Source organism: Leucopleurus acutus (assembly GCF_964270905.1).
Source record: "Leucopleurus acutus genome assembly, chromosome: 7".
NCBI classification, from domain to species: Eukaryota; Metazoa; Chordata; class Mammalia; order Artiodactyla; family Delphinidae; genus Leucopleurus; species Leucopleurus acutus.
In genome coordinates this window covers 103,846,791-103,872,690 of record NC_139150.1, presented here as the reverse complement: position 1 = coordinate 103,872,690, position 25,900 = coordinate 103,846,791, and the positions used below count along the sequence as shown (strand labels likewise).

Here is a 25,900-nt window from a genome sequence, read left to right as displayed (position 1 = left end):
CTATGACAGCACCATTAAACATTAATATTGATAATTATTGTGCTAATTTTCTTTCTGATATACTTTTGATAAGCTTCTTTATGCAAACCCAAAAATGGTCTATAAAATTAAGCCAGATATAAATAAAATGGGGAAATTTTTAAAATGTAAAAATAATTGCAGGTGGAAATTTAACAATCATAAATATATATATTAAAATTATGGCTTCTTAAACAAATGTTTGCAAATAGAACACACTTATACCAGCAATGCTTTGTGCTATGCACCTTCAACATGCACAGCTCTTCTTGTGGCTCCCAAACACAGCAGGGGCTACTAGAATCAGTCATGTTATACCCAAAGTCGGTGCTAACTTCACAGTCAAGTTCAAATAAAATTATCAGGGTTTTTTTCCTTGCTTTTTGACACCAGAGCCATTTTCCTAAAGAAAAAAATCTAAGTTACAGAATTGGGCATTAAGATAAAGCAATTACACTAAACAATTCACCATTTTCACAAGCATTATGCCATATTAGGAAAGACCCTATCATATGCATGTTACATAAACAATCAAACTTTTACCACAAGAGAAGGGTCATTTTCTTGCCTATATTAGCTAACTGTAAGAATTTTAAAATGTAACTTTATATAGTAAAGAACACTGTATACTTTAAATTTTAAAACTTACTGACCAATGTATTGTATCATATCAATAACCTGTCCAGCACAGCATTTTTTCATTTTAGTGATTTTTCCAAGTTCAGCTTGATTTTAGAAAGCTTTCTTTGCTTCCTCCATTGTCTAGGTCCAAGGCACCTTACCTTTTTGGAACACTCTGAGAACCTACTGAAAGTTCACATGCTCTCCCAAGAAACTGTACATATTTAAGTACACACAAAAATTTGCATATAATTTCAAAAGGTTTGGACAGCATCCCACCTCCAGGTTAAAACCTTTAGCCCAGACAACTCACCGTGGCCGGTGGTATCAGGAGGAAAGAATAAAGCTAGTGTTTACACTACATGCAAATGCAACACCACGGTGTAAAACTGAATATACTGTACTATTCTGTAAAGCCCAACATCAATAAATACTTAAAAGCCATTCTATTAGGTGCTCTGTACTGTATTTACCTCTGTAGTAAATATAATAAAGGATTAAAAACATACATAGTCCCTGCACTTAAAGCACATTATAGTATAGTTACAGAGAGAAAGTAAGTAGGAGCTAACACTATCAGAACAAATAGTTACATCTTATTTGAAGGTTAGATTCTAAAATCAGGGAATAAGGTAAAAGCCATACATAGTAAAAATTATCTTTAAATTCAAATCCCTCAGACAGGCACCACTTTGGAAATGCAAACTCTTTCTCTTGTTCTTTTAAGTCCAACTCAGCCAATTTTCCCTACAGCATTGATAGTTTGTGGTTTCTTTGGCTAACTCATCAAATGAACTAGTTAATTTGAATATAAAGTCATGCTTCACCAAAAACACCTTATCTCTCGACTGTAGTGTATGCTCTTGGCTTGGTGAAATGCTCACACCCGATACCAACTCCAGATTCATTCTCCTTTTCACTCAATGGAATAACAGGAAGAGTAGGCTCAGTATTTAAATTATTTCCTCTTTCCCCAGGTCCAAATTGTTGCAACCACCTAAATTAATTCCTTGTTAGGTAGATGAACTATTACAGATAAGACTTAACAGGGCATATGTCAGTGATCACGGTATGACCAGCCTGGCTGGCCTCTCTGTTGGGCAGTAGTAAAAAGCAGGGAGGACAGAATGCTGCAGGATGGGCTCCATTTCTAATGGGGAGAAATGTCGATCTTCCTTAGGTGAACTGGACAGGGGGAAATCTAGAGGTGATTAAGTCAGTAAGGAGATCATTATAATAAGAGGATTGAGGAGATCTGGGATGGGGGTGGTGGCAGTAGGGATTCCACACCTGTATTATTCTTAGAGACAGAACAAGAATCAAGGAATAAAACAGCAGGCACAATACCCCCAAGTACTGAAGACGTTACTGACTCACATAGCTGGTTATAATGAGGTCACTGAACATCGGATGGGGAAGGGAAGGAGACGTGTGTGCACGTGCATGGGGGGAGCACATGCATGGGGTGTGGAGGGGAGGAAGGAGAAGAGGAAAAGACCAATAATTTAGTGCAGGACGCAACAGGAATAGTAAGACATCTGCCCTTACAATGTGTCACTTCTTATGCTAAGAATGGTTATTTTACAACAAGAGCTGCAGAGTAAAGTGAAATGATACGTGTTTAGTACCAAACCAGCTTTGCAGCAAGGGTACAAAACTCTAAGAGGTACACTTGAGACAGGCTGAGGAACCCTAGGAACAAATGGCCTACACAGTGAGAGGCTGAACGTCAGGAAACGACAAGAAACAAAGATCTATACCATAAAAGTCAACCCACTTTAAATCCTTGAGGGAGAGAAATATTGACTGAAAGGCATACAATTTTCTCATTTTAGATATTTTTAAGACACTACTGTTTGTGACTATCTTGCCAAAAGCCAATGAACAAACAAAATTTTAGAAATAGCTAACCAAGCCACTGACGCTTAGTGAGTAGTGTAGAGGAATTTTATTTGGGGGAGGGGTGGGCAGGCAGACTCATGGCCTCCTTGCTGTGATTTTTATACTGCACATATTTAATATAGCCATATTTCAGATAAGTAAATTATTTTCCTGCCTTGTATGATGAAGTTAAATAGGTACCACGCCATGGTGTTCCCTCCTCCTTCCCCACAATAAAAGAAAGGGGAGAAAAGAAACACCATGATTTCTGGATGCTTGGCCATCCACACGTGTGAGAGAGCCACCATATACACAAGCACCTATTAAATCTCCAAGTGTATGACTGCTTTTAAAGTTTTTTTGAGTCGTAAGATGCCTAGATCTCACAAGGTCTCACTGAGAATATGACATATAAAAATGATGAATAAAAGGGAGAATAAGATCAAATTCTGCTTTGTAGACCAAGAAAAATATCCAGGAATCCGTTATGGAGTATGCTATGAAACTGAGCTTTGAGCTGTATATGCTTCTACACCCTGGCGTGCCAAGAAGGGGATATGGGTTTGCCTGGATACGGCAAGCACCCAAACCTGTAACCTCCAGTTCTGAGAAAGCTCTTTACCTCAGTTTACCTCAGTGTGCCATACAAACATTTCTGTTTTCAAGTGTGCCAGGATGTGTAAAAGATGAGGAAGCATGGCTCTAAAAATAGTGCTCCCACATCATGTGCACTGATACCCAAATGAGGTTGGTCAAACACTGCTATCTATGTATTTGAAAGTAACAGTAATTCTGCTCCTAGAAAATATTCTTCTAATGTTCTGATTCCTATGCCATTGAAAAATATTACAGAGTAGATGACTGCAGGAAGTCTACAACAGCACTGTTCGACAGAACTCTCTCGTTCCCATGGAGGTGTCCTATATCTGCGCTGTTCAATACAGTAATCACTAGCCACATGTGGCTCCTGAATTTTTAACTTTAGCCATGTGTCTAGGGGCTATCATACTGGACAGCCTAGGTCTAAAACATTACAGAGTGGACACTGACTTCTACTGCAAAGCCAAGAATGCTGGAACTAGGAGAATTTTGAACCTTTAAACAGTGCACTATGGGTAAAACAGAACTACCGTGCACACACACACCCAGATCGTTACCTCAAGGAGCAGGCTGAAAATATAAATGCATTTCATGAAAATTTAGATTCCTGGATACTATTTTTAAAACAAACTGTTAATGAAAGCCTCAAAAACTTGAGAACACTTTACTCTTGAGATTAAAGTCACTATCATATACTTTAAAAAGGCAAAGACATTAACCTCACTGTTAGAGTCATATTACTGAACTCAAGGCAGGGTCCGGTATAACACATCAACTAGGTCTGTTCTCATAAACCAACAAAAAACTTCCTCTTCTAAAGAGAAAAATAAGAATCTTTCCTATGACCAATAAAAATGTTATTTCACAATGGAAAAAAACACCTGTGTTAATCATCTAAAGAACATTCTAATACAGTTAATAAAAAGGAAGGACTCTATCAGAACATCAGACAACGGTCCTACTGTGCCTTAAGTCAACACACAGCCATTTTAGGCACACACTAAAGCAAGATTTAAAAGGCACAATCTGATTTTTGGTAAGAAAACTTAACACAATGTTTTTGACCTTTGTTATGATATTCTATATACTATTAATAAAAACCAAGGAATTTATAATGTGTTACACAAAATGGAACTCTAATTTCTTCCAACCTCTTCGTTCTAGACTGTCAGCGCCCAGGTTTCCTCCTAAGAAGGTGAAATAATCACTTTCTTTTGGGGGTGGAACGGTAATTGGTGGTGGTGGGAATGACAACAGCAGTGTTACTGGTCTGTTTTCACTTCATCAGGCACACCACACCATCCCCTTGTTACCTACCTTCTCTATTTCTTATGTACTCTAATAAACAGAATAGGACACAATCAATCAGACAACCGAAGGTTCAAAAGTATAACACGCTCAGCATAAAAATCAGATGAGGGAAAATTAATAGATAGTATCTATAAATGGTAGTAATTAACAATAATGACTAAATATTAAGTGATCAAATTATTATTAGCTCTGACATTCTCTAAATACTTCAACTCCTGCACTGTAAGACACTTTATGGGGTTACTCATTGATTTTATAATTCCATTTCAGGACTACAGTCCAAATAAATAATTTGAAAGAAACCAATTAAAATTAGTACCAACACGGTTATAGGTGAATTATTTACATACAGGCATACTTCATTTTATTGCACTTCCCTTTACCATTCTTCGCAGGTACTGCGTTTTTTTACAAATTGGAGGTTTGTGGCAGCCCTGCGAGGACGAAGTCTATCAGCACTATTTTTCCAACAGCATTTGCTCACTTCCTTTCTGTGTCACATTTTGGTTATTCTCTCAATATGCCAAACTTTTTCATTATTATTATTATTTTATTTTTAACAGTGATCTGTGATCAGTGATCTTTGATATTACTATTGCAAAAAGATTATGACAGCATTTTTTTTAAATAAAGTGTTTTTTCAATTAAGGTATGTACATTGTTTTTTTAGACATAAATGCTATCGCACACTTAACAGACTACAGTGTAGTGCAAACAACTTTTATATGCGTTGGGAAACCAAAAAATTTCATGTGACTCTATTTACTGCAGTCATCTGGAGCCAAACCCTCAATATCTGAGATGTGCCTGTTATGAAATAAGCTGAACGTATTTCAAACATCCGATAATGAGGAAATATAAAAGTAACCTCTAGTACACAGGTTGGAAAATTATGGCCCACCAGCTGTTTATGTAAATAATGTTTTATTGGAACCCAGCCATGACCATTTGTTTATATATTGTCTTTGGCTGCTTTCACTTGACAACAGCAGGGTTGAACAGTAGAGACAGACTGAAAATATTTACTATCTGGCCCTTTACAAAAAATGCTCCTCAACCCCTGCTCTAGAATATTAATATAATTGGATATTAACATTAAATGAACAAATATGACTTATGTGGGTACAGAGACACAACAAACTAATGTCAAAGCACACACTGTCTACAGACAGGTACAACTATAATGTGCCAAGCACTATACTAAGTGAGCATTTACATATATCCTCATTTTATCCTTCTAATACCACTATGATATAGACATCATCTTCAATTAATAGGAGTGTACGAAAGCACGGAGAGATTAAGTAACTTGCCTATCACACCTCTGTCAAGTGTCAGAGCCAAGATTCAAATTTAGCAGGTGTGAACAATCATATGGATAAGGTGGCAGCACAGAATCCTATAAATCACTGGATGATGAATAAAGAAATAATATATGTGTTCAGTTTACTGCTTCTTTTTCATTGCCAAAATGTCCATGTTCAATAAAACATTTAGAGTCAAACTACATCACCTTTATACTATTTACTAATGACCACATTACAGTTACTTGTAGCCCTACCATAAAACTGAGCATTTTTTTCAGCACCTGCTATATTCAAGGGGCTGGGTGATCCAGTCGAAATTCTACCGTCTAAAGGGGCTTAAAGCAGAATGTAATCACAACAGATAAACAGTTAACCAAGAAAAGATTTAGTAAATGTTTAAGAGAACCAAAGAAGGAATATTGTAAGGCAAAATAAACAATTATAAAATGAATTCTAAGCATAAAGACTGAGTAAATATATAAAGATGCTCCCTTCATTTTAAAAATAAATGGGGAGGAATCAACTAGAATAAGCTGCTTACATATTTTTACCCATCTGGATTATAGATTCCCAAAAGTTTCACTTGAAACAGTTAACATAGCATCCACTGAATGCTGACAAACCTGATTCTGTATTTTTCTCAATATGATTAGTCTTTATTTAAAAAAAATTTTTTTACTGACCTAAGAGAATTTTTATTGTTAAATACAGATACACTTTTTAATGAAACAAGAATGTGCAGTATTTTTTCAATAAAATTATGTCAGATCACAAACATTTTTACTTAATCCTAAATTTAACTTAACCTGGTCCAACCTGTTATTTATTCTTATTCCGCCCAGAAAACAATGCATATACTTTAACCCGTGTCGCAAATTCACTTGCTCACAAAAACATTACTGAGCACTTACTGTGCTATCACTGAGACATCAGTATTAAGAGCCCCCCCCATAAGAGCAGCTCACACTTACACAGTGCTGGGTACTGTGCTAAGTACCCCTCAATATGATTAGTCTTTAAAGCTAAGTAACACAGAAGAAAATTTTAAAGGTTAAAATTCATAAAATACTATAAACATTGCTGCAGCAAATAATTCTAAAAAATTCAGGCCTAGCTACTTTATGCATCACAAGATAGCATAAATCTCATGACAAGAGGTTCACAAAAATTCTATGAATAACCACTGTTTCTTAAAATTCTACATTTTTGATATTATCTCAAAAGGGACCGCTCTGACGAAAAAAGCAAGCGTCTGCGAAGACTTGCTGCAAGAGCACCTGCCAGCGTGGCCTTCTAGGTATCAAATGAAACTTTCACACCTGGAAGAAAATGAGCTTATTAGCAAGCTGACTATACTGAATCTTGCCTTTTTGCAAATAATATTTAATTTCCCACAAAACTCTACTAGGTAATCAGTCTCCTTTCCTTTTTGTTACATTTCAGTAAAAACAAAGGTTAACAAAGAACACTACAGCTAACTGCATAAACGAAGATGTCCCAAAAAAGTACCAATAAAAATGTGAAGTTAACTTTGCACTTCCTCTTTCAAAAGGCTGAAGTGAAAGACAGAAGTCAAAATTAAAAATCTGTAATTGGTCTTCCGCTTCTGGCCATGCGGGAGTAAGACAATCTGGATTCAACCTCTAGCTATGAATGACTAGAAAACGGAACAAAATATATGAAACTGTTTTCAGACAATGGACAACATGGAGTTTAGGACTGTGAACCCTTAGAGAAGAGTAAGTGAGCCCTGTATTTGCCCTAACTTACCACCTGGACAGTGCAGTGAGTCAGGAAGAATCCAAACATAGGCCAGCAACCTCACCGAGTTGTGGAGTCAGAAACTGGGGGTTAGGGAAAGCCAGAGCAGCTAGATTTTGTGGACAGAGTACAAAGAGAAAGTTCAAGGGATCTACAGAGATCACTAAAAATCTTTGGTTTAGTACTGATCTGAAGACATGTGGTGTGCCACTCCACAAGGCCTAGAAAAGAACCATCAGAAAGTTTACAAGTGTTCAGAATAAAGAGGTCTCCCACTCAGTCAGAGTAAAGAAACCTCATAATTAATAAGGCATGAGGTAGAGTCCTCAGAAGGGTATCACCTTAGTGGTGAGACTAAGTCAGCACCATATTGAATTTGTCCTGACAAAGCTTAAAAGCAAACATTGAAAAACTGATCTCAAGTAACTTAACCACGTGCAAGGACGGAATCCGACAACAACGTAAATTCACGTCTGGCATCTAAAATCACCAGGAATGTAAGGAAGCAGGAAAATATGACCCATAACCAGAAGAAAAACAAACCAATAGAAACAGAACCAGAAATGACAAAAATGATGGAAGAATCATTTTTAGAAGACAAGGGCCTTAAAATAGCTGTTGTAAAAAAAAAAAAAAATAGCTGTTGTAAATATGCTCCATGTGCTCAAGACAAAGAAGGAACATCTGAAAATGAAAAGTACACAATTTGAAATGAAAGATACACCAGATAGGATTAACAGATTAGATGCTGCAGTAGAAAAGGTCAAGAACTTGAAGGCCTAGTAACAGAATCAAAACAAAATGATGCAGAGTGGGGGGAGAAAAAGAACAAAGTCTTGATTTGTAGGACAATATCAAGTGTTCTAACATACGTATCACTGCAGTCCCAGGAAAAAAGGTGGGGAATATTTGGGAAAATGACCAGTATGTAAGTGCTCAAGCATGATGACAGTATATGTAGGATAATCCAACCAAGGGATAAATGCAGACTTACAAAGGTATACAGTAGTGGCAACTCAATAAACTTCATTAGTTTTTTGTTAGTGATGTGACTGCAAAATCATGAAGAATTCCAACATTTCAAAGCATAATCTTCCCCTGATTTACAAAGTAAACTTTAGTATACACATTAAACACATACTAAAAGTACCAAATAGAGTTGGGTTTTAGGCTTAGAAAATAAAGTCTTTTTCAGCACCAAGAACATTTGGCAGAATATTCTAAATCATGCAGACCATGGAACAACTTCTTCCTGTTCAAGACTGTCCTGCAAACTGCAGAATAGTTAGCATACTCAGCCCATGCCTAGTAAGTGCCAATAATGCCTTTAATCATTGGTAAAATTAGGTAAAAAAAAGAATTCAATAGGACTAGAGTTTATTAATATGTATATATTTGATAAAAGGTATGGTGAAGATATAATGGTCATAAATCTTCATACTCAAAGATTTTTACTTTATACTTCATATACTTCAGAGTTATTAGGAATAGAAGAGTTGACAATAATTAGAGAAGGTGGACAAATCCTTTTCCACACCTGACAGATTAAAAATAGGTAGGGAGGGCTTCCCTGGCGGTGCAGTGGTTGAGAGTCTGCCTGCCGATGCAGGGGACACGGGTTCGTGCCCCGGTCCGGGAAGATCCCACATGCCACGGAGCGGCTGGGCCCGTGAACCGTGGCTGTTGAGCCTGCGCGTCCGGAGCCTGTGCTCCGCAACGGGAGAGGCTACAACAGTGAGAGGCCCGCGTACCGCAAAAAAAAAATAAAAAAATAAGTAGGGAGGCAGGGAAGGGAGAAAGGACAGACACTTGAAAAATATAATTGATACACACACACACACACACACACACACACACACACACACACACACACACACACACACACAACTTCATACCAATATAAAAATACGTATTTCTTCCAAAGAGCTTTGCAATTTAAAAAACTCAGGTGCAGCGACAGAGCCCCTTAAAAAATTTTACTTATAAAGACCACATTCTCAATCACAATAAAATTAGCTAAAGATTAATAACCACCGGTTCTAATCAACCACTTAGTAACCTTAAAACTCTAAGGGCAAAGATAAAAATCAGTACTGCAATAAAAATATTTTAAAAGATTTATAGGAACATAAGTATATAAATATTTAAGATAGTATTGTTCTTTTTTAAAAAAAGAGATACAATGATCACTATAAAACAAACCAACTTATAAAAACTGAAAGAATAAAAAACCTGAAATCCCACCACAAGGGATAACCATAGGTAATGAATGAACAATCTTTTAAGCAAACTCATGCAAATTGCAAAATTTGTATGAGATGTATTGATATTTATATATGTTATGACTTCTGTAAGACCAATTTCAGTAATGGAATTAAAATTAACTTTACTCTTTTTTTTTGATCACACAAATAACTACTTTGTAAAAAACTATAGTCATCTACTCTTAACCCCTCTTTTGAGAGAATTTCAGTATAGTATATCCTTCCATAGTTTGTCCACATGTACTTCCCATGCTCAGTACAAAAAAATATCTATTGTGCTGAGAAAGAATGTTATCTACATTATATCGCTGAGTTAAAAAAAGTGACAAATCATATTTGATCCTACTGAACAGAAACAAAACGATCAGAGCATTACGGAATTGGTGATCAGAGCGTAGACAGGGAGACCAGTAACAGATACACGAATGACAGACGAATCTCTACAAAGTAAAAAAAAGTAATGAGGTAGCACTACACACCACTCAAATGACTAAACTTTTATCTAAAAATTGACAATGGCTGGTGCTGGTATTGAGCAACTGGAGCCCTCACATACAGCTGGTAGGAATGCAACCCACTCTGGGGGAAAAATTTAGCAGTTTCTCATAAAGCTAAAAACAAACACCATGCAACCCAACAACCACATTACTAGATGTTTACCCAAGTCAAATGAAAACTTATATTCACACAAAAATCTGAATGCAAATGTTTATAGCAGCTTTATTTGTAATCACCAAAAACTGGACACAAACCAAATGATCCTCAACTGGTGAATGAATAAACAAAATGAGGTATATATCCATGCAATGAAGCACCACTCAGCAAAAAAGAAAAAGGAACAAACTACCAATAGAAGCAGTAACATGGATAAAATTCAAAATGCATTATGCTAAGTGATAGAAGCCAGATTCAAAAGGCTACACACTACATGATTCCATTTATCTGACATTCTGGAAAAGGTATAACTACAGGGATAGGCGTGGGGTAGAGGTTGACTACAAGGGGACATGAAACTTTTTGGAGTGACGGACCTGCTTTTTATGTTGACTATGGTAGTGACTGTACGGTTTTTATCAAAGCTTGAAGAACTATACATAAAAGGAGAAATTTCACTGTATGTAAATTACCATAAGAAAACAAGAACAAAATCCAACTACTGGAATCTCATCTCAGACATGCCAAAATCTGTCTCTTACGTTTTACTTACTGGTTACAAGATGCTTTCCTGCTCTAAAACCTTCAAGGTCCTCTAAGGATTACAGAAGATTTTTGAAGTACTGCCTGGCATTCAATCTCCTCCATATTATGAAGACCTCCCTTAGGTATACCATCCTACTTCCTAGTACCATAGCACTCACCAAATTCTCTAGTGAAACTGAGGTTTTTACACCTCCCACATACATACTTTTGCCCACCCTCAACTACTCCTTCTTTAGCTTGGATATATTGTCTACCTTGCCTGAAATACCTTCTTTCCTCTCCCCCTTCCTTCAGCCCTTCTGTATGTGCTCCATCAGGGGAAAAAAACAAACAGACAGAATTAATTCATATAAGATTTCTGGAGAGGTAGAACTACACCAGAAGATTAAAATCTATAGATGTAATAAAATAAAAATGTGATTTTTACACAATAACTAAATAGAAGACAAGTGGACTAGGAAAAATACTTGTATTTCTAGAAACAGTTCATATAACATAGGAGAACAATTCACAGAAGGAGAAATACTAATAAAACATAAGGAAAGAGCCAGTCAAATCAAATTAAATAAAATTTTTAACAAGACACCATTTTCTATCTCCTAAACTAGAGGGAAAATAGTAATTGTTCATAAGGCTGGTATTTGCCTACACTGTATATAGAAGTATATATTATTACTGTAGAAAACTACTTCATAATTTATATCAGAAGCCACAAAGCATTCATTCCCTTGGAACTTCACGTCACTTCATGTCATAAGTCATCATACTGAAATAATCCAAAAAAAATTTTAATGCATAAAGATACTAATGTCTTTAAAATATCTAAAATGTTAGAGAATATAAGAGAAACATCAATGTGCTTATCCTGCCAATATCCTTTCACATTCTGCTCTCATTTTCCCTGAAATCCTCCTCTCTTTTCACCCTTTCCCTACAAGCCCTGGCTCTTCATTAACCATTAGGGAAGAGCAACAAGACAACTGGGCAAACAGCCTCAGCTCTGCTATTAAGTAATAATTTGACAGTGAGTAAGTCGATTAATCTTCATGAACTTCAAATTCCTCATCTGCAAAGAAACATTGACAGATGATCTCTTCAGAGGATTTGTCTTGCACAGAGCATGTACACAACATATACTCAGACACTTAAACTCAACACATCTAAGGGAGGAAGAAAACAGAATAATGGCTGGGGAAAATTAACATGCTTTTGTTAGGATGCATAAACTTCTAATATGCAAAAATTGAAGACTTAAAAGAACAACACATCTGCAACAGTTGCATAACTCTACCCGTGACCACGGATCTCTGCGAGAGATCTCTGACAAAAATGGATCCCAGATTTATTTCTTAACATGGAACTCGTCAACAATAGTGATTTAATGAAAGTTACTTCCAGTTAGTTTTAAGCTAATCAGTGATGAAATAGGAATGGAACCCAGACAATGAAGCTGCTCTGCTCAACTTCAGCCACTGCTGCAGCAAAGCACCAGAGATCCTCATGTCATCTGTCGTTAACTCGCACACCTTCATGAGATGGTATCTTCCTCGCTTTTATACACAAGTCAGAAACTACTTAATACATGTACATATAACAGAAAAGTTCCCCATTTTTCAAGCGTCATGGAACAAAATCTACATAACACAAGAGTTAACTGAGCTGGATCTTTTCGTCTTCTATAAGTTTATTTTATCATAATTTTGGACTTACAGAAGAGTTACAAGGACAGTACAGAGAGTTCCCATCTACACTCACCTAGTTTCTCCTATTGTTTACATCTTACATTACTATGGTACATTTGTCACAACTAAGGGATTAACACTTGAATATGATTACTAACTAAACTCCACAGTTTTGTTCAGATTTCACTAGTTTTTCCCTACTGTTCTTTTTCAGTTCCAGGATACCACATTAGCTTCCTATGGTCTGTGACAATTTCTCAGGCTTTTCTCGTTTCTGATGACCTTGACAGCTTTGAAGAGTACTGGTCAGGTACTTTGCAGCATGTCTCTCCATTTGGGACTGTGTTTTCTCACAGCCAGTCTGCAATTATGGGTTACTGGCAGGAAGATAACAGAGAGGAGGTGCCATTCTTTTCACATCACATCAAGGGTACATCCTACCAGTATGACTTATTGATGACAACTGGATGACCTGGCCAAGGTACTGTCTGCCAAGTTCCTCCAGTCACTCCACCCCCCCTAGAATGTACTCCGGAAGAAATCACTCAAGGGACAGAGAGAGAGAGGGAGAGGGAGTGTGTGTATGTTAAGCTCCATCCCTTTGAGGGGGAATTGCTAGTTAAATTATTTGGAATTCTTCTGTATAGGAAATTTGTCTCTTCTCCCTCATTTGTTTATCCAGTCAATCATTTATCAGTAGGAACTCACAGGCATTAATGTCATACTTTGGGTTATAATCTAATAATATGTAATTATTGTATTGCTCAAACTGTTCCTGATTTGGCCACTGAGAACTCTTTCAGACTGGCTCCTGGGTCCTTCTGACATATTCCCATCCTTCTGGTTTTCTTGAGCACTTCTGGAATATTTTTTTTAATGTGTAACTTTCAGATATTCTTAATATTACCACAAATTAAAGATGACTTCTAACTCATTCTATAGTTACATACTAAGTTTTAAGAACTGAATTCTCTCAGTTCTGAAGAGAAGTATAAATATTCTGAGAACAAAAGGAATAACTAGAGCACCGTAACTAACTCTCATCCTTGGATTATCTGACCATGACTGAGATTTCTATCCTGGAATAGATTCTCATTTGGTCAGCTGAGGTTCTAACAGTTAAGAAACTGTGTGTGTTAGCCTTCTTAGAAGTCTTAGCACATGCCTACAACTTGGATTTCATAATTCTAATCTTCCTGTACTCACTGCTTTTTTTTCTTTTCAGATGTTGGGGAAGTGGGGTGAGAACACAGCAGGCAAACTACTCTCCGTTATAGTCAAGGGACTGCTGTCAAACCATCCTGGCACATAACAGCACAGAAATTCTCATTTTGATCCAGTTTGTTTCAACACTTAGAGTTCTCATTGAGAAGCCTGTTATCTTGTAAAGCAAATAACGTCTAATAAAGACATTAAAAAATAAAATAAATGTAAAAAAAAAAAAGCAGCATGTTACCCTTGTTCGGACACATGACCATTTTCACAGTCTTTTCTCCTCTCTTAAGTTAGTATACCCTATGCGGAGAACACTGAACTTCAGGATTGCCCCACACAGCTAAGCAGAATATGATTCACCCAAATTTCTTCTCAAAGGTAACTAATTACTCCCTAGCATAGAAAATACTTTGCTGGATAATGTAGCTATAAAATGCTAGTTTTTTGATAAAGGGTAGGCAAGCTGAAGGTATAGTTATTTCCCTGCAGACCGCTATGATGTTCCTTTGTCACTGTTGACCTCTAGAGGGAGCTCAAAGTTCTTGTTACTTCTTCCCAAAGGTCAGGACACTCCTCCCACAAGTTTGCTGTGGTCAAAACTTAAGAACATTTTATTTCGGCACCCCAAAAAGAAAGTTAAGTGTGTGCCATCCCTTTAGCAATTTCTTGCCCAGCAGAAGTGAGTAAGACGTGACCTGCTCACCTGCTCCTACGGTGAGCAGGCCCCAACCACTTCTGCCTCTCTCCCTTCCCGACTCCTCTTTCCTACTTTGCATTGGCTAGGGCAGATCACTGTAGCCTGAAAGGCTGCAGGAAGGGCGGCACTCCTGCTGATAGTAGCAGCCAGTGCACCTCCACCTTCCTCCCGCCAGGGCACATTGGCATGGAGGTGAGGGGAGGCTGCTCACGTCTGCTCCAAGGACTGAGGGATCATTACCTTAGCACACCTGTACCACATTCTTGGGGCAGGGAACTTGTGCAGGAAATGACCAGAAGTCAGACTGGTCATTTCCTCACTGTCAAACTGCCATTTCTTCTGTCTCTATGACCCTAAGGAAGTAACTCAGCCCCCTGAAGACTTAATTTCCTCATCTTTAAATACCTACCTCAGAGTTGCTTTTAGGGCTAAACAAGCCATAAATGCAAAGAAATGATCCCTGAATGAGGCACACAGTAGGCACACTGGTTAAAAGAAGATATGGGCTGGGGTTTGGGCTCTGTTGCACAAAGCAGAAACAAGCAGTTTCCCTTGTTTCTAGACTATTCCAGTGAATCAACCTAGCCTAGGTAAAAAAAAGTTCCCCAAATGGTCCAGCTGAGCTCCCAGGAGCCTGAGGCTAAAGCCCAAACTAGGAACAAAGTATTGCAGCTGCCGGGCTTGCTGCTTCTTTGTAGATACACTCAAGAGGCCTCAGGTTGAAATGAAGCACAACTGGTTGAGGATAGGATCCTGTACTTCTGTCTCTTGGTCAAAATATCACCTCGATTTTACCATGATTTCCAAGAACAAAGTAAGTGCTCACAGCCTTCATCATAACCTTTTCTCAACCTCTGACTCAGTGACCGGGAACACATTATGAGATAAGCTCAACAAAGACCGCTGGCTATTGATGCTCATACAGAACCTACATTGTAATGTTGCCATGAGAGTCAGGGTCCATAAGGTGATTTCCAGAGATGTGTTCTGGAACCAGCCTCCCTTCTTTTTTACTTGTTCCTGGATAATCTGATATCATGTTTGGATAAAATGGAATGGAACAATACCCTCCTGCAACAAAGAACAGAAAGATAAACAGTTGCTAATACATTTAGTCTACAGGGGTGATTTAACAAACAAGCCTTGGTGTATTAATGTTATATGTAATGTTAGAAAGTAGAGCTCTAAATTGACCATTCTAAGCCTAGTTACCATCTTCATTAGATGTTCACCAACTTTTAACGGACCCATAATTAAGTCCACTAAACAAATCATCTCATTAGGTTGCCTTATCGAAATAAAATGCAAATAGTTTCTCGTGGAGATTATACAAACAAGCAGTACTGCACAAAGCTCCTGCATCTATGCATGCCTTATTAAAATATTTTTATAATCAGATGGGTATCTGGTTATTACTATCTACCTAAAATCTTTCAAACTAGGATTATTATGGCCACGCTATAAGAACCTGAAAGCACTTCACTGGCCAACCAGTGCAAATTTGTTTTCTGATAGAATTCCTTCAGCTCACCTACAAACTGGGTACAAAGAGGCAGAATACTTAGAAAAAGAGGTTAGAGGACTTTAAGATACGATACAAATAATGTTATCGAATTTATTCTGATGACAAAAGGAAGCCCACTGGGGAGTTTTAAATATGAGTAATCCAATTAGACATGTACCTTAGATTACTCAGGCTGAAGTGGACTGGGAATTGGGAGGAGGTTAAGTAAAGAGAAGTCTGGAGACAAACCTAGAGTTACTCCAGAAATCCTGCTAAGCAATGAAAGTGACCTGAGTGAATCAGTATTAGTGTAGTAATAATATTATAAGTAGCCAACATTTAAAATTCACTTACAGTATGTTAGGGATTTAATCTTCATAACAAATCTATGAAGCTGGTGGTATTAATATATCCATTTAACAGATGAAGAAACTAAAGTATGGAAGCAAAAGAGGGCACAGAAGTGTACAGACTTTAAAATTCATGTATGAAGTATATAAAGCAAGGCTTGATAATTAATAAGCTGTGGAGAGCTGAAGATGAAAGCAAGAATAATGTCCAGGTTCTCATGCTGGCTGAATGTACTTATCACCATCAATGGACAGATATTTTACCTTACTTTAGGTATTCTTTAATAGCATCTAAATGGCAGGTCCAACTTCAGGTAAAAGAAAAAAGCTAAGCACCATTGGCTAAGTTCAAAAGAGCATGTCATGAATGATTTCACCAAAACTCTTAACCAAAAGGAATACATCATACATTACCATAAAAAAAGTAATTTCGTTCAGAACATTCTTTTTCCTCATATTTTCCTTTTTTATCCTTTTCTTCTCGGTTCTGGTAGGTTAGTTTGCTCTAGGTGATAGTTCTCTGACCTTATTTCAATTGTATTTACACTGCAACTCATTGTTTCTGCTATACTTTTTAAACAATTATAATCGTATTTTTCAAATAATTTGAAATTAATTTCACGATTCCAGTTTCAAAGATGCAATTTCTTTCATGAATCTTACTCAAAAAGAATTAAAGTTTTTCTCCACTTACTTGAACTAAAAGTTCATTCCTCTGACAACTGATCTTATTTTTTATAAATCCTGCATATTTTTGTTGTTTTGCTCATTCCTTCAACAAATTCTTAAGAGAGTCATTCCTTTAACAAATATTTTACTGAGCATCTAATACATGTTAAGACACTCCAGGTTATGCCAGCATTTCTAGGTGCTAGGGATATGGGAGTTCATAAGACAGACCAAAAAATCCCTGCCCTCATGGATCATACATTCTAGTGATGAGGGCATATGATAAACAAATGAATGATAAATATAAAATGTACCGGGTAGTGCTAATAAGTACTATACAAATACAGTAGGGTAGTCAAAGAAAGCCTCCCTGAGGAGACAACTTAGGCAGAAACCAAAATGAACAGGGAATTAGTCATCCAAGCTTGTAAAGTAAAGCATTCCAAGCAGAGGACCTAAGTAGAAATGAGTTTGCCAAACTTGATAAGACGAATGCAGGATAACGTGCTAGAAAAGATGGAGCATTTAACAGAGGCCAAACCATATTCAGCCTTGTAAGCCATGGTAGGACTGTGGATTTGTCATAAGTGATAAGAAGCCATTGGAGAGTTTTTAATTTATGTTTTCAAGTGCTCATCTGGTTCATAAGTTATTGCAGTAGCCTGAGTAAGAGATGATGATGGTCTGCACTCAGGTGGCAGCCAGAGAAATGGATGAATTCAGAATACAATCTGAAGACAGCACTGCAGAACTTGCTGAGGTTTCAAAAGAGGTGTCACAGGAGGTGTCAAAGGATGATTCCAAGGTTTTAGAACCACGTCCAATGGAGGAAAGTCAGTGCCATTTACTGAGGAGAGACACACCAAGAAAGAGCAGGTTTGGGGGTAAGAAAAGAGCCAAAAATTCCATTTTCACATCTTTGGTGTTGACTTCGACCAGACACACATGTAGAAATGTCATCCAGGCAGCTAGACAGATTTGACAGCTTACGGGAGGAAGAGAAGATATAAATTAGAGTATCATCAAGTAGTAGAGGCATTTAAGGACTAAATGTGATTTCCTAGCGAGCAAGCACAGACAAGAAAACAAGGTCTGGTCTGAGGACTGAGCCTTCAGGCTCTCCCACCATTAGCTGAATAGGAAAGGAGATTGCACTGGAACTACTGGTGAGGTAAGAAGAGCTTTTCTGGAAGCCAGGCAAAGACAGTCTTTCTAAAAAGAGGCAGTGATGGGGAATTCCCTGGTGGTCCAGTGGTTAGGACTCCACGCTGCCACTGCAGGGGGCAGGGGTTCGATCCCTGGTCGGGGAACTAAGATCCCACATGCCACGCAGCGCATCCAGAAAAAAATAAAATAAATAAATGAATAAATAAAAGGTGGCAGTGATGAACTGTGTCCGAAAGTGTAGAGAAATCAAGGGAATGCTGAGAATTAAACTTGGATCTGGTGACATGCAGATTTTGGGGGTGATTTTGACAAAAGTGGTTTCAGGGGGTTGGTGTCCTTAAAATAAAAGTTATTTTCTGTGGCTTTATTTTACAGTTATCAGGAGAAGCAGCTCTGGCACTGAGCTGTCTAGGTTGAAATCACTGCTCTGACAGTTGGAAATTTGGCTTGTGAAGGGCATCCTCTTTACGTCTGACACTGATGAAGATTTTCCCTTACTTTTATGTCTTGGATTATTCTGGGAAGCAGAGGGTTAAGCAAACACTGAAGCTGATTCATCATGCTCCAGAGTTGCTGACTTCTCAGGGGGCTGGGTATACTGAGTGTAGTGTTTTTTCAAGAAAAGCACTTGACTGATACGCTGGGTCATTCCAAGCCTGAAAAATGCTATTCTATTGCCCTATGTGAAGGATAGTTTCACCAATTTAAGATTCTCAGTTTACACAGTTTTTTCCTCAAAGTTTTCTACATGGCACTCCACTCACTGTCTTTTAGCACAGCATGGTTCAACAAAACCTTCTGTGATCACAGAAATGTTCTATTCTGCACTGTTCAACAGGGTAGCCACTAGCCACATGTAGCTATTTACTGAGCACTTGAACGGCCAGCAGTGAGAGGACGAATTTATTTTAATTAAGTTTAACAGCTACACATGGCTAGTGGCTACCACTAACTGGACAGCTCTAGCATACAGAAGACAAACACAGTGTCTACTTGATATACCTTCCTTTGCCAGTAACCTGTTTCTTGTCTCAATACTTGTACTACTTATTTCCACATCTTAAAATTTAGAAATCCACTAGGCTATTTCTAGGTGTGGATCCCATTTATTTTGCTTGGTATGCACTTAAGTTATCTGTAAAAGAAGAGTATTAACAGACCCTTCCACATGGAAGTTGTATAGAGGTTTTTAAATGAGTTTCAACTTGCCAAACACGTGGCACATAGTAAGTGCTCAATAAATGTTAAATATATTCCCTGAGCCCTTTTGATCTGTTCTCTCTGACCTCTCACTCTGAATTTTTACTCTACATGGAATCTATTATTTGTATTTCTTGTATTTTTGTCTATAATATTCATCTTATATTTTCCTCTGAATTGCAGGAGTATTTCTACAGCCCTGATGCTTCCTGCCTCCAAAGAGTCAATAGTTAAGAATCACATATTTCACTTAAGAATTCCTTTTTCTGCTCTCTGATACTTTTTCTTCAAATGCTCAAGAGTCTCCTTGAGAATATTAATTAGTTCTTTAAATTTCAATGTCTTCTCTTGTTTCTTGCAGTAAGTCTGTCACCTTCTCTTAGACTGCATCTGTGTCTATCTTTTTGTGTATTCAACTTTAAAGAGAAAGGTCTATGTTTATGCAATATTGGGAACTGTGTTGGGTTCAATCAAAAAACATTTAGAACCAAGTTCAAATCTTTGGGGATAAGGAGATGTTTACATTGTTACTTCCTGTATTAGTTCTCAACTGCTGCCTAACAAATCACCCCAAATTTAGCAGCTTAAAACAGTGAACAAGTATTATCTCACAGTTCCCGTGGATCAGGAATCTGAGTGTGGCTTAGCTGGGTGCATCTCACTCAGGATCTCTCAAAAGGCAGCAATGTGTCAGACAGGGCACCTGCCATCTCCAAACTTGATGAGGGCTGGTGGGGGAGGGTTTGCTTGCAAACCAAGCTCACGCACACGGCTGCTGGCAGGCATCGGGTCTTCAAGGGCTGCTGGCCCACATGAGCTCCACAGGGAAGCTCACAAAGTGGGAGATGGCTTCCCTCAGAGCAAATGACAGGGCCGCCCAAAAGGCTTTGGTGGAAGCCAAAGCTTTGTTGTAACCTAACCTTGAAAGTGACATCCCATCACTTTTGCCACACTTGTGGAAGCAAGTCACTAGGTCCGGCCATACTCAAGGGGAGGGACATGAGTACACAAGGACATGAGTGGGGGGCAGGGGTCACTGGGGACCATCTTAGAGGCTGTCTGCCACACATTACCCTTAGTCAGCTTATCAATTCAGCAATATGTGGTCAGGAAGCAGGACTACAAGGCCAGAGAAGGAAGCTTTAGAGCAGGGAGTTTTAACATTGTGCTTCATGGTTAGTCTCTCTCCTACAACCTTGGGTAGCCAGTCCTTCTCAACTGGTCACATTCCCCTTGGTAAGAACCACGCTGAGTCATTCAGCGTTTAACCCTGCTTCAAAGCACCAGATACCTCACCAATGAACTGCCCCATGAACCACCTTCAATTCTAGCTCTGGCTGCTCAAGGTAGGTTCCTTTAGTCACACCCCAGGAGGGATTCTCAACCACATAAATGAATCCAAGTCAGCTAATAAGGACTTCCCTCACTATGTTTCTCATCTGTACCGTCTCCTGCCAAAATTCTTTTTAGTTTTGTTACGGCACTCTTCCAGGGTTTCCAAGGAAACTGAACTCTCCCCATTATGCTTCTTGGTCATTTCAGTGTGTTTGTCTGTTTGTTTTAACACATGGGCTTAGATCATCATCCTCCACTGGAAGTCAACACAGCGATTTGTTTAAGTAAAGCACTTTACACACTCCTTCAAAGACTCTGTTTTGATAAATATGACAGGAAATACTTGTTGGTTTTCTTAGTCATATAATTCAATCCTGTTGTTGGATAAAACAAAGACATTTCAATCTACACCAGTTCCCAAGATATATTCTACTATGGTAATTTAAATAACTAAATTTTGATGATTTCTAAAAAATGCAGTGTCACCAAACTTAGTTCCGTTTAAGATGTGACTAATTAGAAAACTTAACACAGAAACGTTTTAACATTATCTTTAGAGGAATCACACACACAGCTGCTCAGCAGGATGAACTAATCAGAGCATTGTAAAGAAGCCTCTACCACTATGTGTCCAGCAGGGGGCACCTAGCACTATGAGATGGACATAACACTTAAAAGACAAATCTGAAGTAAAAAACACCAACAGCATCCTCACTCACAAACGAAAATATCCATTTTTGGTTTAACAATAAAAAAATATTTTCCTATACTGTATTATTCCTATACCCCACCCTCATTCCCAGGAAGATAATTTATTCACCCTATTTCCTTAGCATACTAATAAAGTGGGTAGGAAGAGAATCAACAAAAACTCAATCAGATGTCAACAAATTTTCTGATGCGATACTCTGGTGCTGGATAATCGGAATTCAGGTTCTTTGTCTTCTGCTGATGAATATGTGGAAAACAGAATTAAGAAATACCTTAAGTAGACACAAGGCCACCACATACTGCTGCACAGGATCTAACCTACACAAGCAACCATCCTGTACAGACACAAAAGGCACAGTGCCTGAGGCTTAACCCTGTATCTGATCTCAACAGATTTCTAGGTGATATGTTCTGAGTCAAACGGCATTTTCAAACATTTTAGCACTTCATTTAAGGAATAAAATTACTTGTTAGCAAAGTTATAGGATACAAAACCAATGCACAAAAATCGGTGGCATTTCTATATATTAAAAGCGAGCAATACAAAAAGGAAATTCCTTTTACAATAGTATCAAAAATAAAATATTTAAGAATAAACTTAATAAATGAGGTGAAAGACTTACACAAGGAAAACTACAAAACGTTACTGAAAGAAATTAAAAACATAACTGGAAAGACATCCCATGTTCATGGATTGGGAGAGTTAATAGTTAATATTGTTCAATATTACCCAAAGTGTTCTACAGACTCGATGTAATCCCTATCAATATCCTGATGATGTTTTTTGCAGAAATAAAAAAATTCATCCTAAAATTCATGTGAAATGTCAAGGGACCTGAAAAGCCAGACCAATCTTGAAAAAGAACAAAGTTGGAAGTCTTACACTTCCTGATTTCAAAAGTTACTATGAAGCTAAGAAATCAACAGTATGGGACTGGCATAAATGCAGACATATAGTCCAATGGAATAGAGAGCCCAGAAATAAACACTATTCTACTCCACATCTGATCACACGTGACCCTTCCACACATGGTGAAATGCTTTCTGACAAGGTCTTTTCAACACATGGTGTTGGAAAAATTGGGTATCCTCATGTAAAAGAATGAAGTTGGACTCATACCTTATACCATTTACAAAAACTGACTTAAAATGGATCAAAGACCTCAACGTAAGACCTAAAACTAGGACTTCCCTGGTGGTGCAGTGGTTAAGAATCTGCCTGCCAATGCAGGGAACACGGATTCAAGCCCTGGTCCAGGAAGATCCCACGTGCCACGGAGCAACGAAGCCCATGCACCACAACTACTGAGCCTGCGCTCTAGAGCCCGTGGGCCACAACTACTGAGCCCACATGCCACAACTACTGAAGCCTGCGGGCCTAGAGCCCGTGCTCTGCAACAAGAGAAGCCACCGCAGTGAGAAGCCCAGGCACCGCCACAAAGAGTAGCCCCCACTCGCCGCAACTAGAAAAAGCCCGCGCGCAGCAAGGAAGACCCAACACAACCAAAAATAAATAAATTAAATAAATAAATTTTTCAAAACACCTAAAACTATAAAACTCTTAGAAGAAACACAGGGGAAAAAGCATCATGGCACTGGATTTGGCAATGATTTCTTGAATATGACACTGAAAAAAAGGCAAAAAAAGAAAAAATAAATTGAAGTTCACCAAAATTAAAACCTTTGGTGCAAAGGACACAAGTAACAGAGTGAAAAGGCAACACATGGAATGAGAGAAAAACGTGCAAATCATAATCATATAAGGGATTAATATCCAGCATATATTAAGAATTCCTACAGATACACAACAAAAAAAATCCCCAATTTTAAGACAGGCAAAGGACCTGAAAAGACATTTCTCTAAAGATATACAAGTGGTCAATAAACACATGAAGATTTGCTCGGTATAACTAATCATCATGGACATGTAAATCAAAACCACAGTGTAAATAAAATCCACTTGACATCCATGAGGATGGCTATTATTATCAAAAACAAAAACAGAAAATAACTAGTGTAAGTAAGGATATGGAGAAATTGAAACCCTGTACAACATTGCTGGTGGGAATTAAAATGGTGCAGCCACTATGGAAAACAGTACGGTAATTCCTCAAAAGTTAAAAACAGAATTATCTTATGATCCAGCAATTGCAATTCTGGGTATATACTCGAACGAATTCAAAGCACAGACCTGAACAGATATTTGAACACCAGTGCGCAAAGCAGTGCTATTTACAAGAGCCAAAAGGTAGAAACAACCCAAACGTGCATGACAGATGAACTGGATAAACAAAATGGTATATACATACAATGACTATTCACCCTTAAAAAGGAAAGAAATTCTGACACATGCGACATACAACATGGATGAGCTCTGAGGACTGTTATAGATGGAACGTTTCTGTCCCCACAGCCCCCAAAATTCGTATGTTGAAATCCTAACCCTCAGTGTGATGATCACTAGGAGATGAGATCTCTGGGAGGTGATTAGGTCATGAGGGTAGGGCCTTATGGATGGGATTAGTGTGCCCTTATAAAAGAGGCCCCAAAGAGCTCTCTCTCCCCTTGTGCCATGTGAGGACACAGTGAGAAGACAGCAATCTGTGAACCAGACACAGAATCTGCTGGTGCCTTCATCTTGGACTTCTAAGAACTGTGAGAAATAAATTGTTATTTAAGCCACCCAGTCTCTGGTAGTTTGTTACGGCAGCCTGAATAGACAAAGAAGAGGGGCATGTTAAGTGAAATAAGCCAGTCACAAAAGAACAAACACTGTATAATTCCACTCTTATTAGGTACCTAGTGTAGTCAGATTCAAAGAGACAGAAAGTAGAATGGGAGTTACCAGGGGCTGGGAAAGGAGAGAACTGGAGAGTTACCATTTAATAGGTATGGAGTTTCAGTCTGGTAAGATGAAGAAAAGTTCTGGAGATGGATGGTGGCGAAGGCTGCACCATAATGTGTCATGTACTTAATGCCACTGAACTCTATACAGAAAAATGGTTAAAACAGTAAACTTATGTATATTTTATCACAATAAATTAGTTATCTCCCATAAGAAATTCCAAGGTAGGGCAATTAAATCCAATGTTAGTTAATTCACCAGCTTATTTAATTAAAGATCCAGGTTCTTTTCATCTTTACATTCTGACAAAAGATAGCTACAGGGTTGGGATCTAGAGTTCTCAGTGTGGGAGAAAAAAGATATAAATACGGAATGGGAGAGGTAAGGAAGAACTCTGTGGTAGTCCATCGAAATTGGCCGATCAGTATAAACTGGTATTTTAAAAATCTTATGAGAGTATTTCAATCATATATGAAAGTAGGTAGAGGAGCATAGTATAACAAATTCCCACGTACCCAGCTTCAGCAATCACAAACTCATGGCCAATCTTGTTTCATCCATAAAGTCATCCCATATTATTTTTTGCACATCCCAGATATCAAATTATTTCACCCTTAAATATTTCAGAAGTTATCTCTAAAAGATAAGACCACCACTTTGAATATAGCCATACACCATACCTGAAAAAAATCAATAGTACTTTATCACACCTAAAAATAATCAGTATTACAAATATCAAATATCCAGTATATGTTCAAATTTCCAATTGTCTTGCGTCAAAAAAAAAAGTTTAACCACCTGAATTATGATCCAATATGGTTTTCAAACTACAATGGACTGATACATCTTTTAAGTTTTTTTAATCTATAGGTTCCCCCTCTATTTTTTTTCTTGCAGTTTATCTCTTGATAAAACAACGTACTGTAGTTCATCCTATATGAACTCACGATTTAAAAACAAAACCCAGGACTTCCCTGGAGGTCCAGTAGTTAAGACTCCGCACTCCCAACGCAGGGGGCACGGGTTTGATCCCTGGTTGGGGAACTAAGATCTCGAATGCCTCACAGTGTGGCCAAAACAAATACGCCTTTTAATTTCCTAGTTCTGTCTAGAAAAAAAATGACAGGGCCTAGGAATAAAGATATTCCAGCAGTAAAGAATACACTTAGTACATATGATGGTTTCCAAATACCATTCTCTACTAAAAGAACACAAAATTTCTTAGAAAAATAATTCCTAGTATGGTGGGGGAAAAAGTACAACTGGAAACATCTTGTGTCAAAAGAATAGGGAATATTAAAAGACTGACTGGGACACGTAAAGGGAAGAGACTTGATGGGTCTCTCACTGGCCAAATTTAGGACAATTTGAGCATCAAAAGAAATGGTGGTATTAGCAGATTGGGTGGCATTAATAGATTGTTAATACATGGAACAAAAAAGAACCTACAAGTCCATATTGACACTAAAAAGGAAAAGAGTTGGGAAATTAGAAGATCACCATTCTGCATCCACCAATGTAATAACTGCCTCAGGCAAGGACCATCAGTGATTCACTTATTA

The 25,900-nt window shown here is 37.9% G+C and overlaps 1 protein-coding gene across 1 annotated transcript in view; it reads right to left on the bottom strand.

Annotated features, from left to right (window-relative positions):
- The window catches only part of PPP2R2A (protein phosphatase 2 regulatory subunit Balpha), an 84,422-nt gene that overhangs the window by 31,025 nt on the left and 27,497 nt on the right, over positions 1-25,900 (bottom strand). The gene's annotated exons all lie outside the window — the stretch shown is intronic.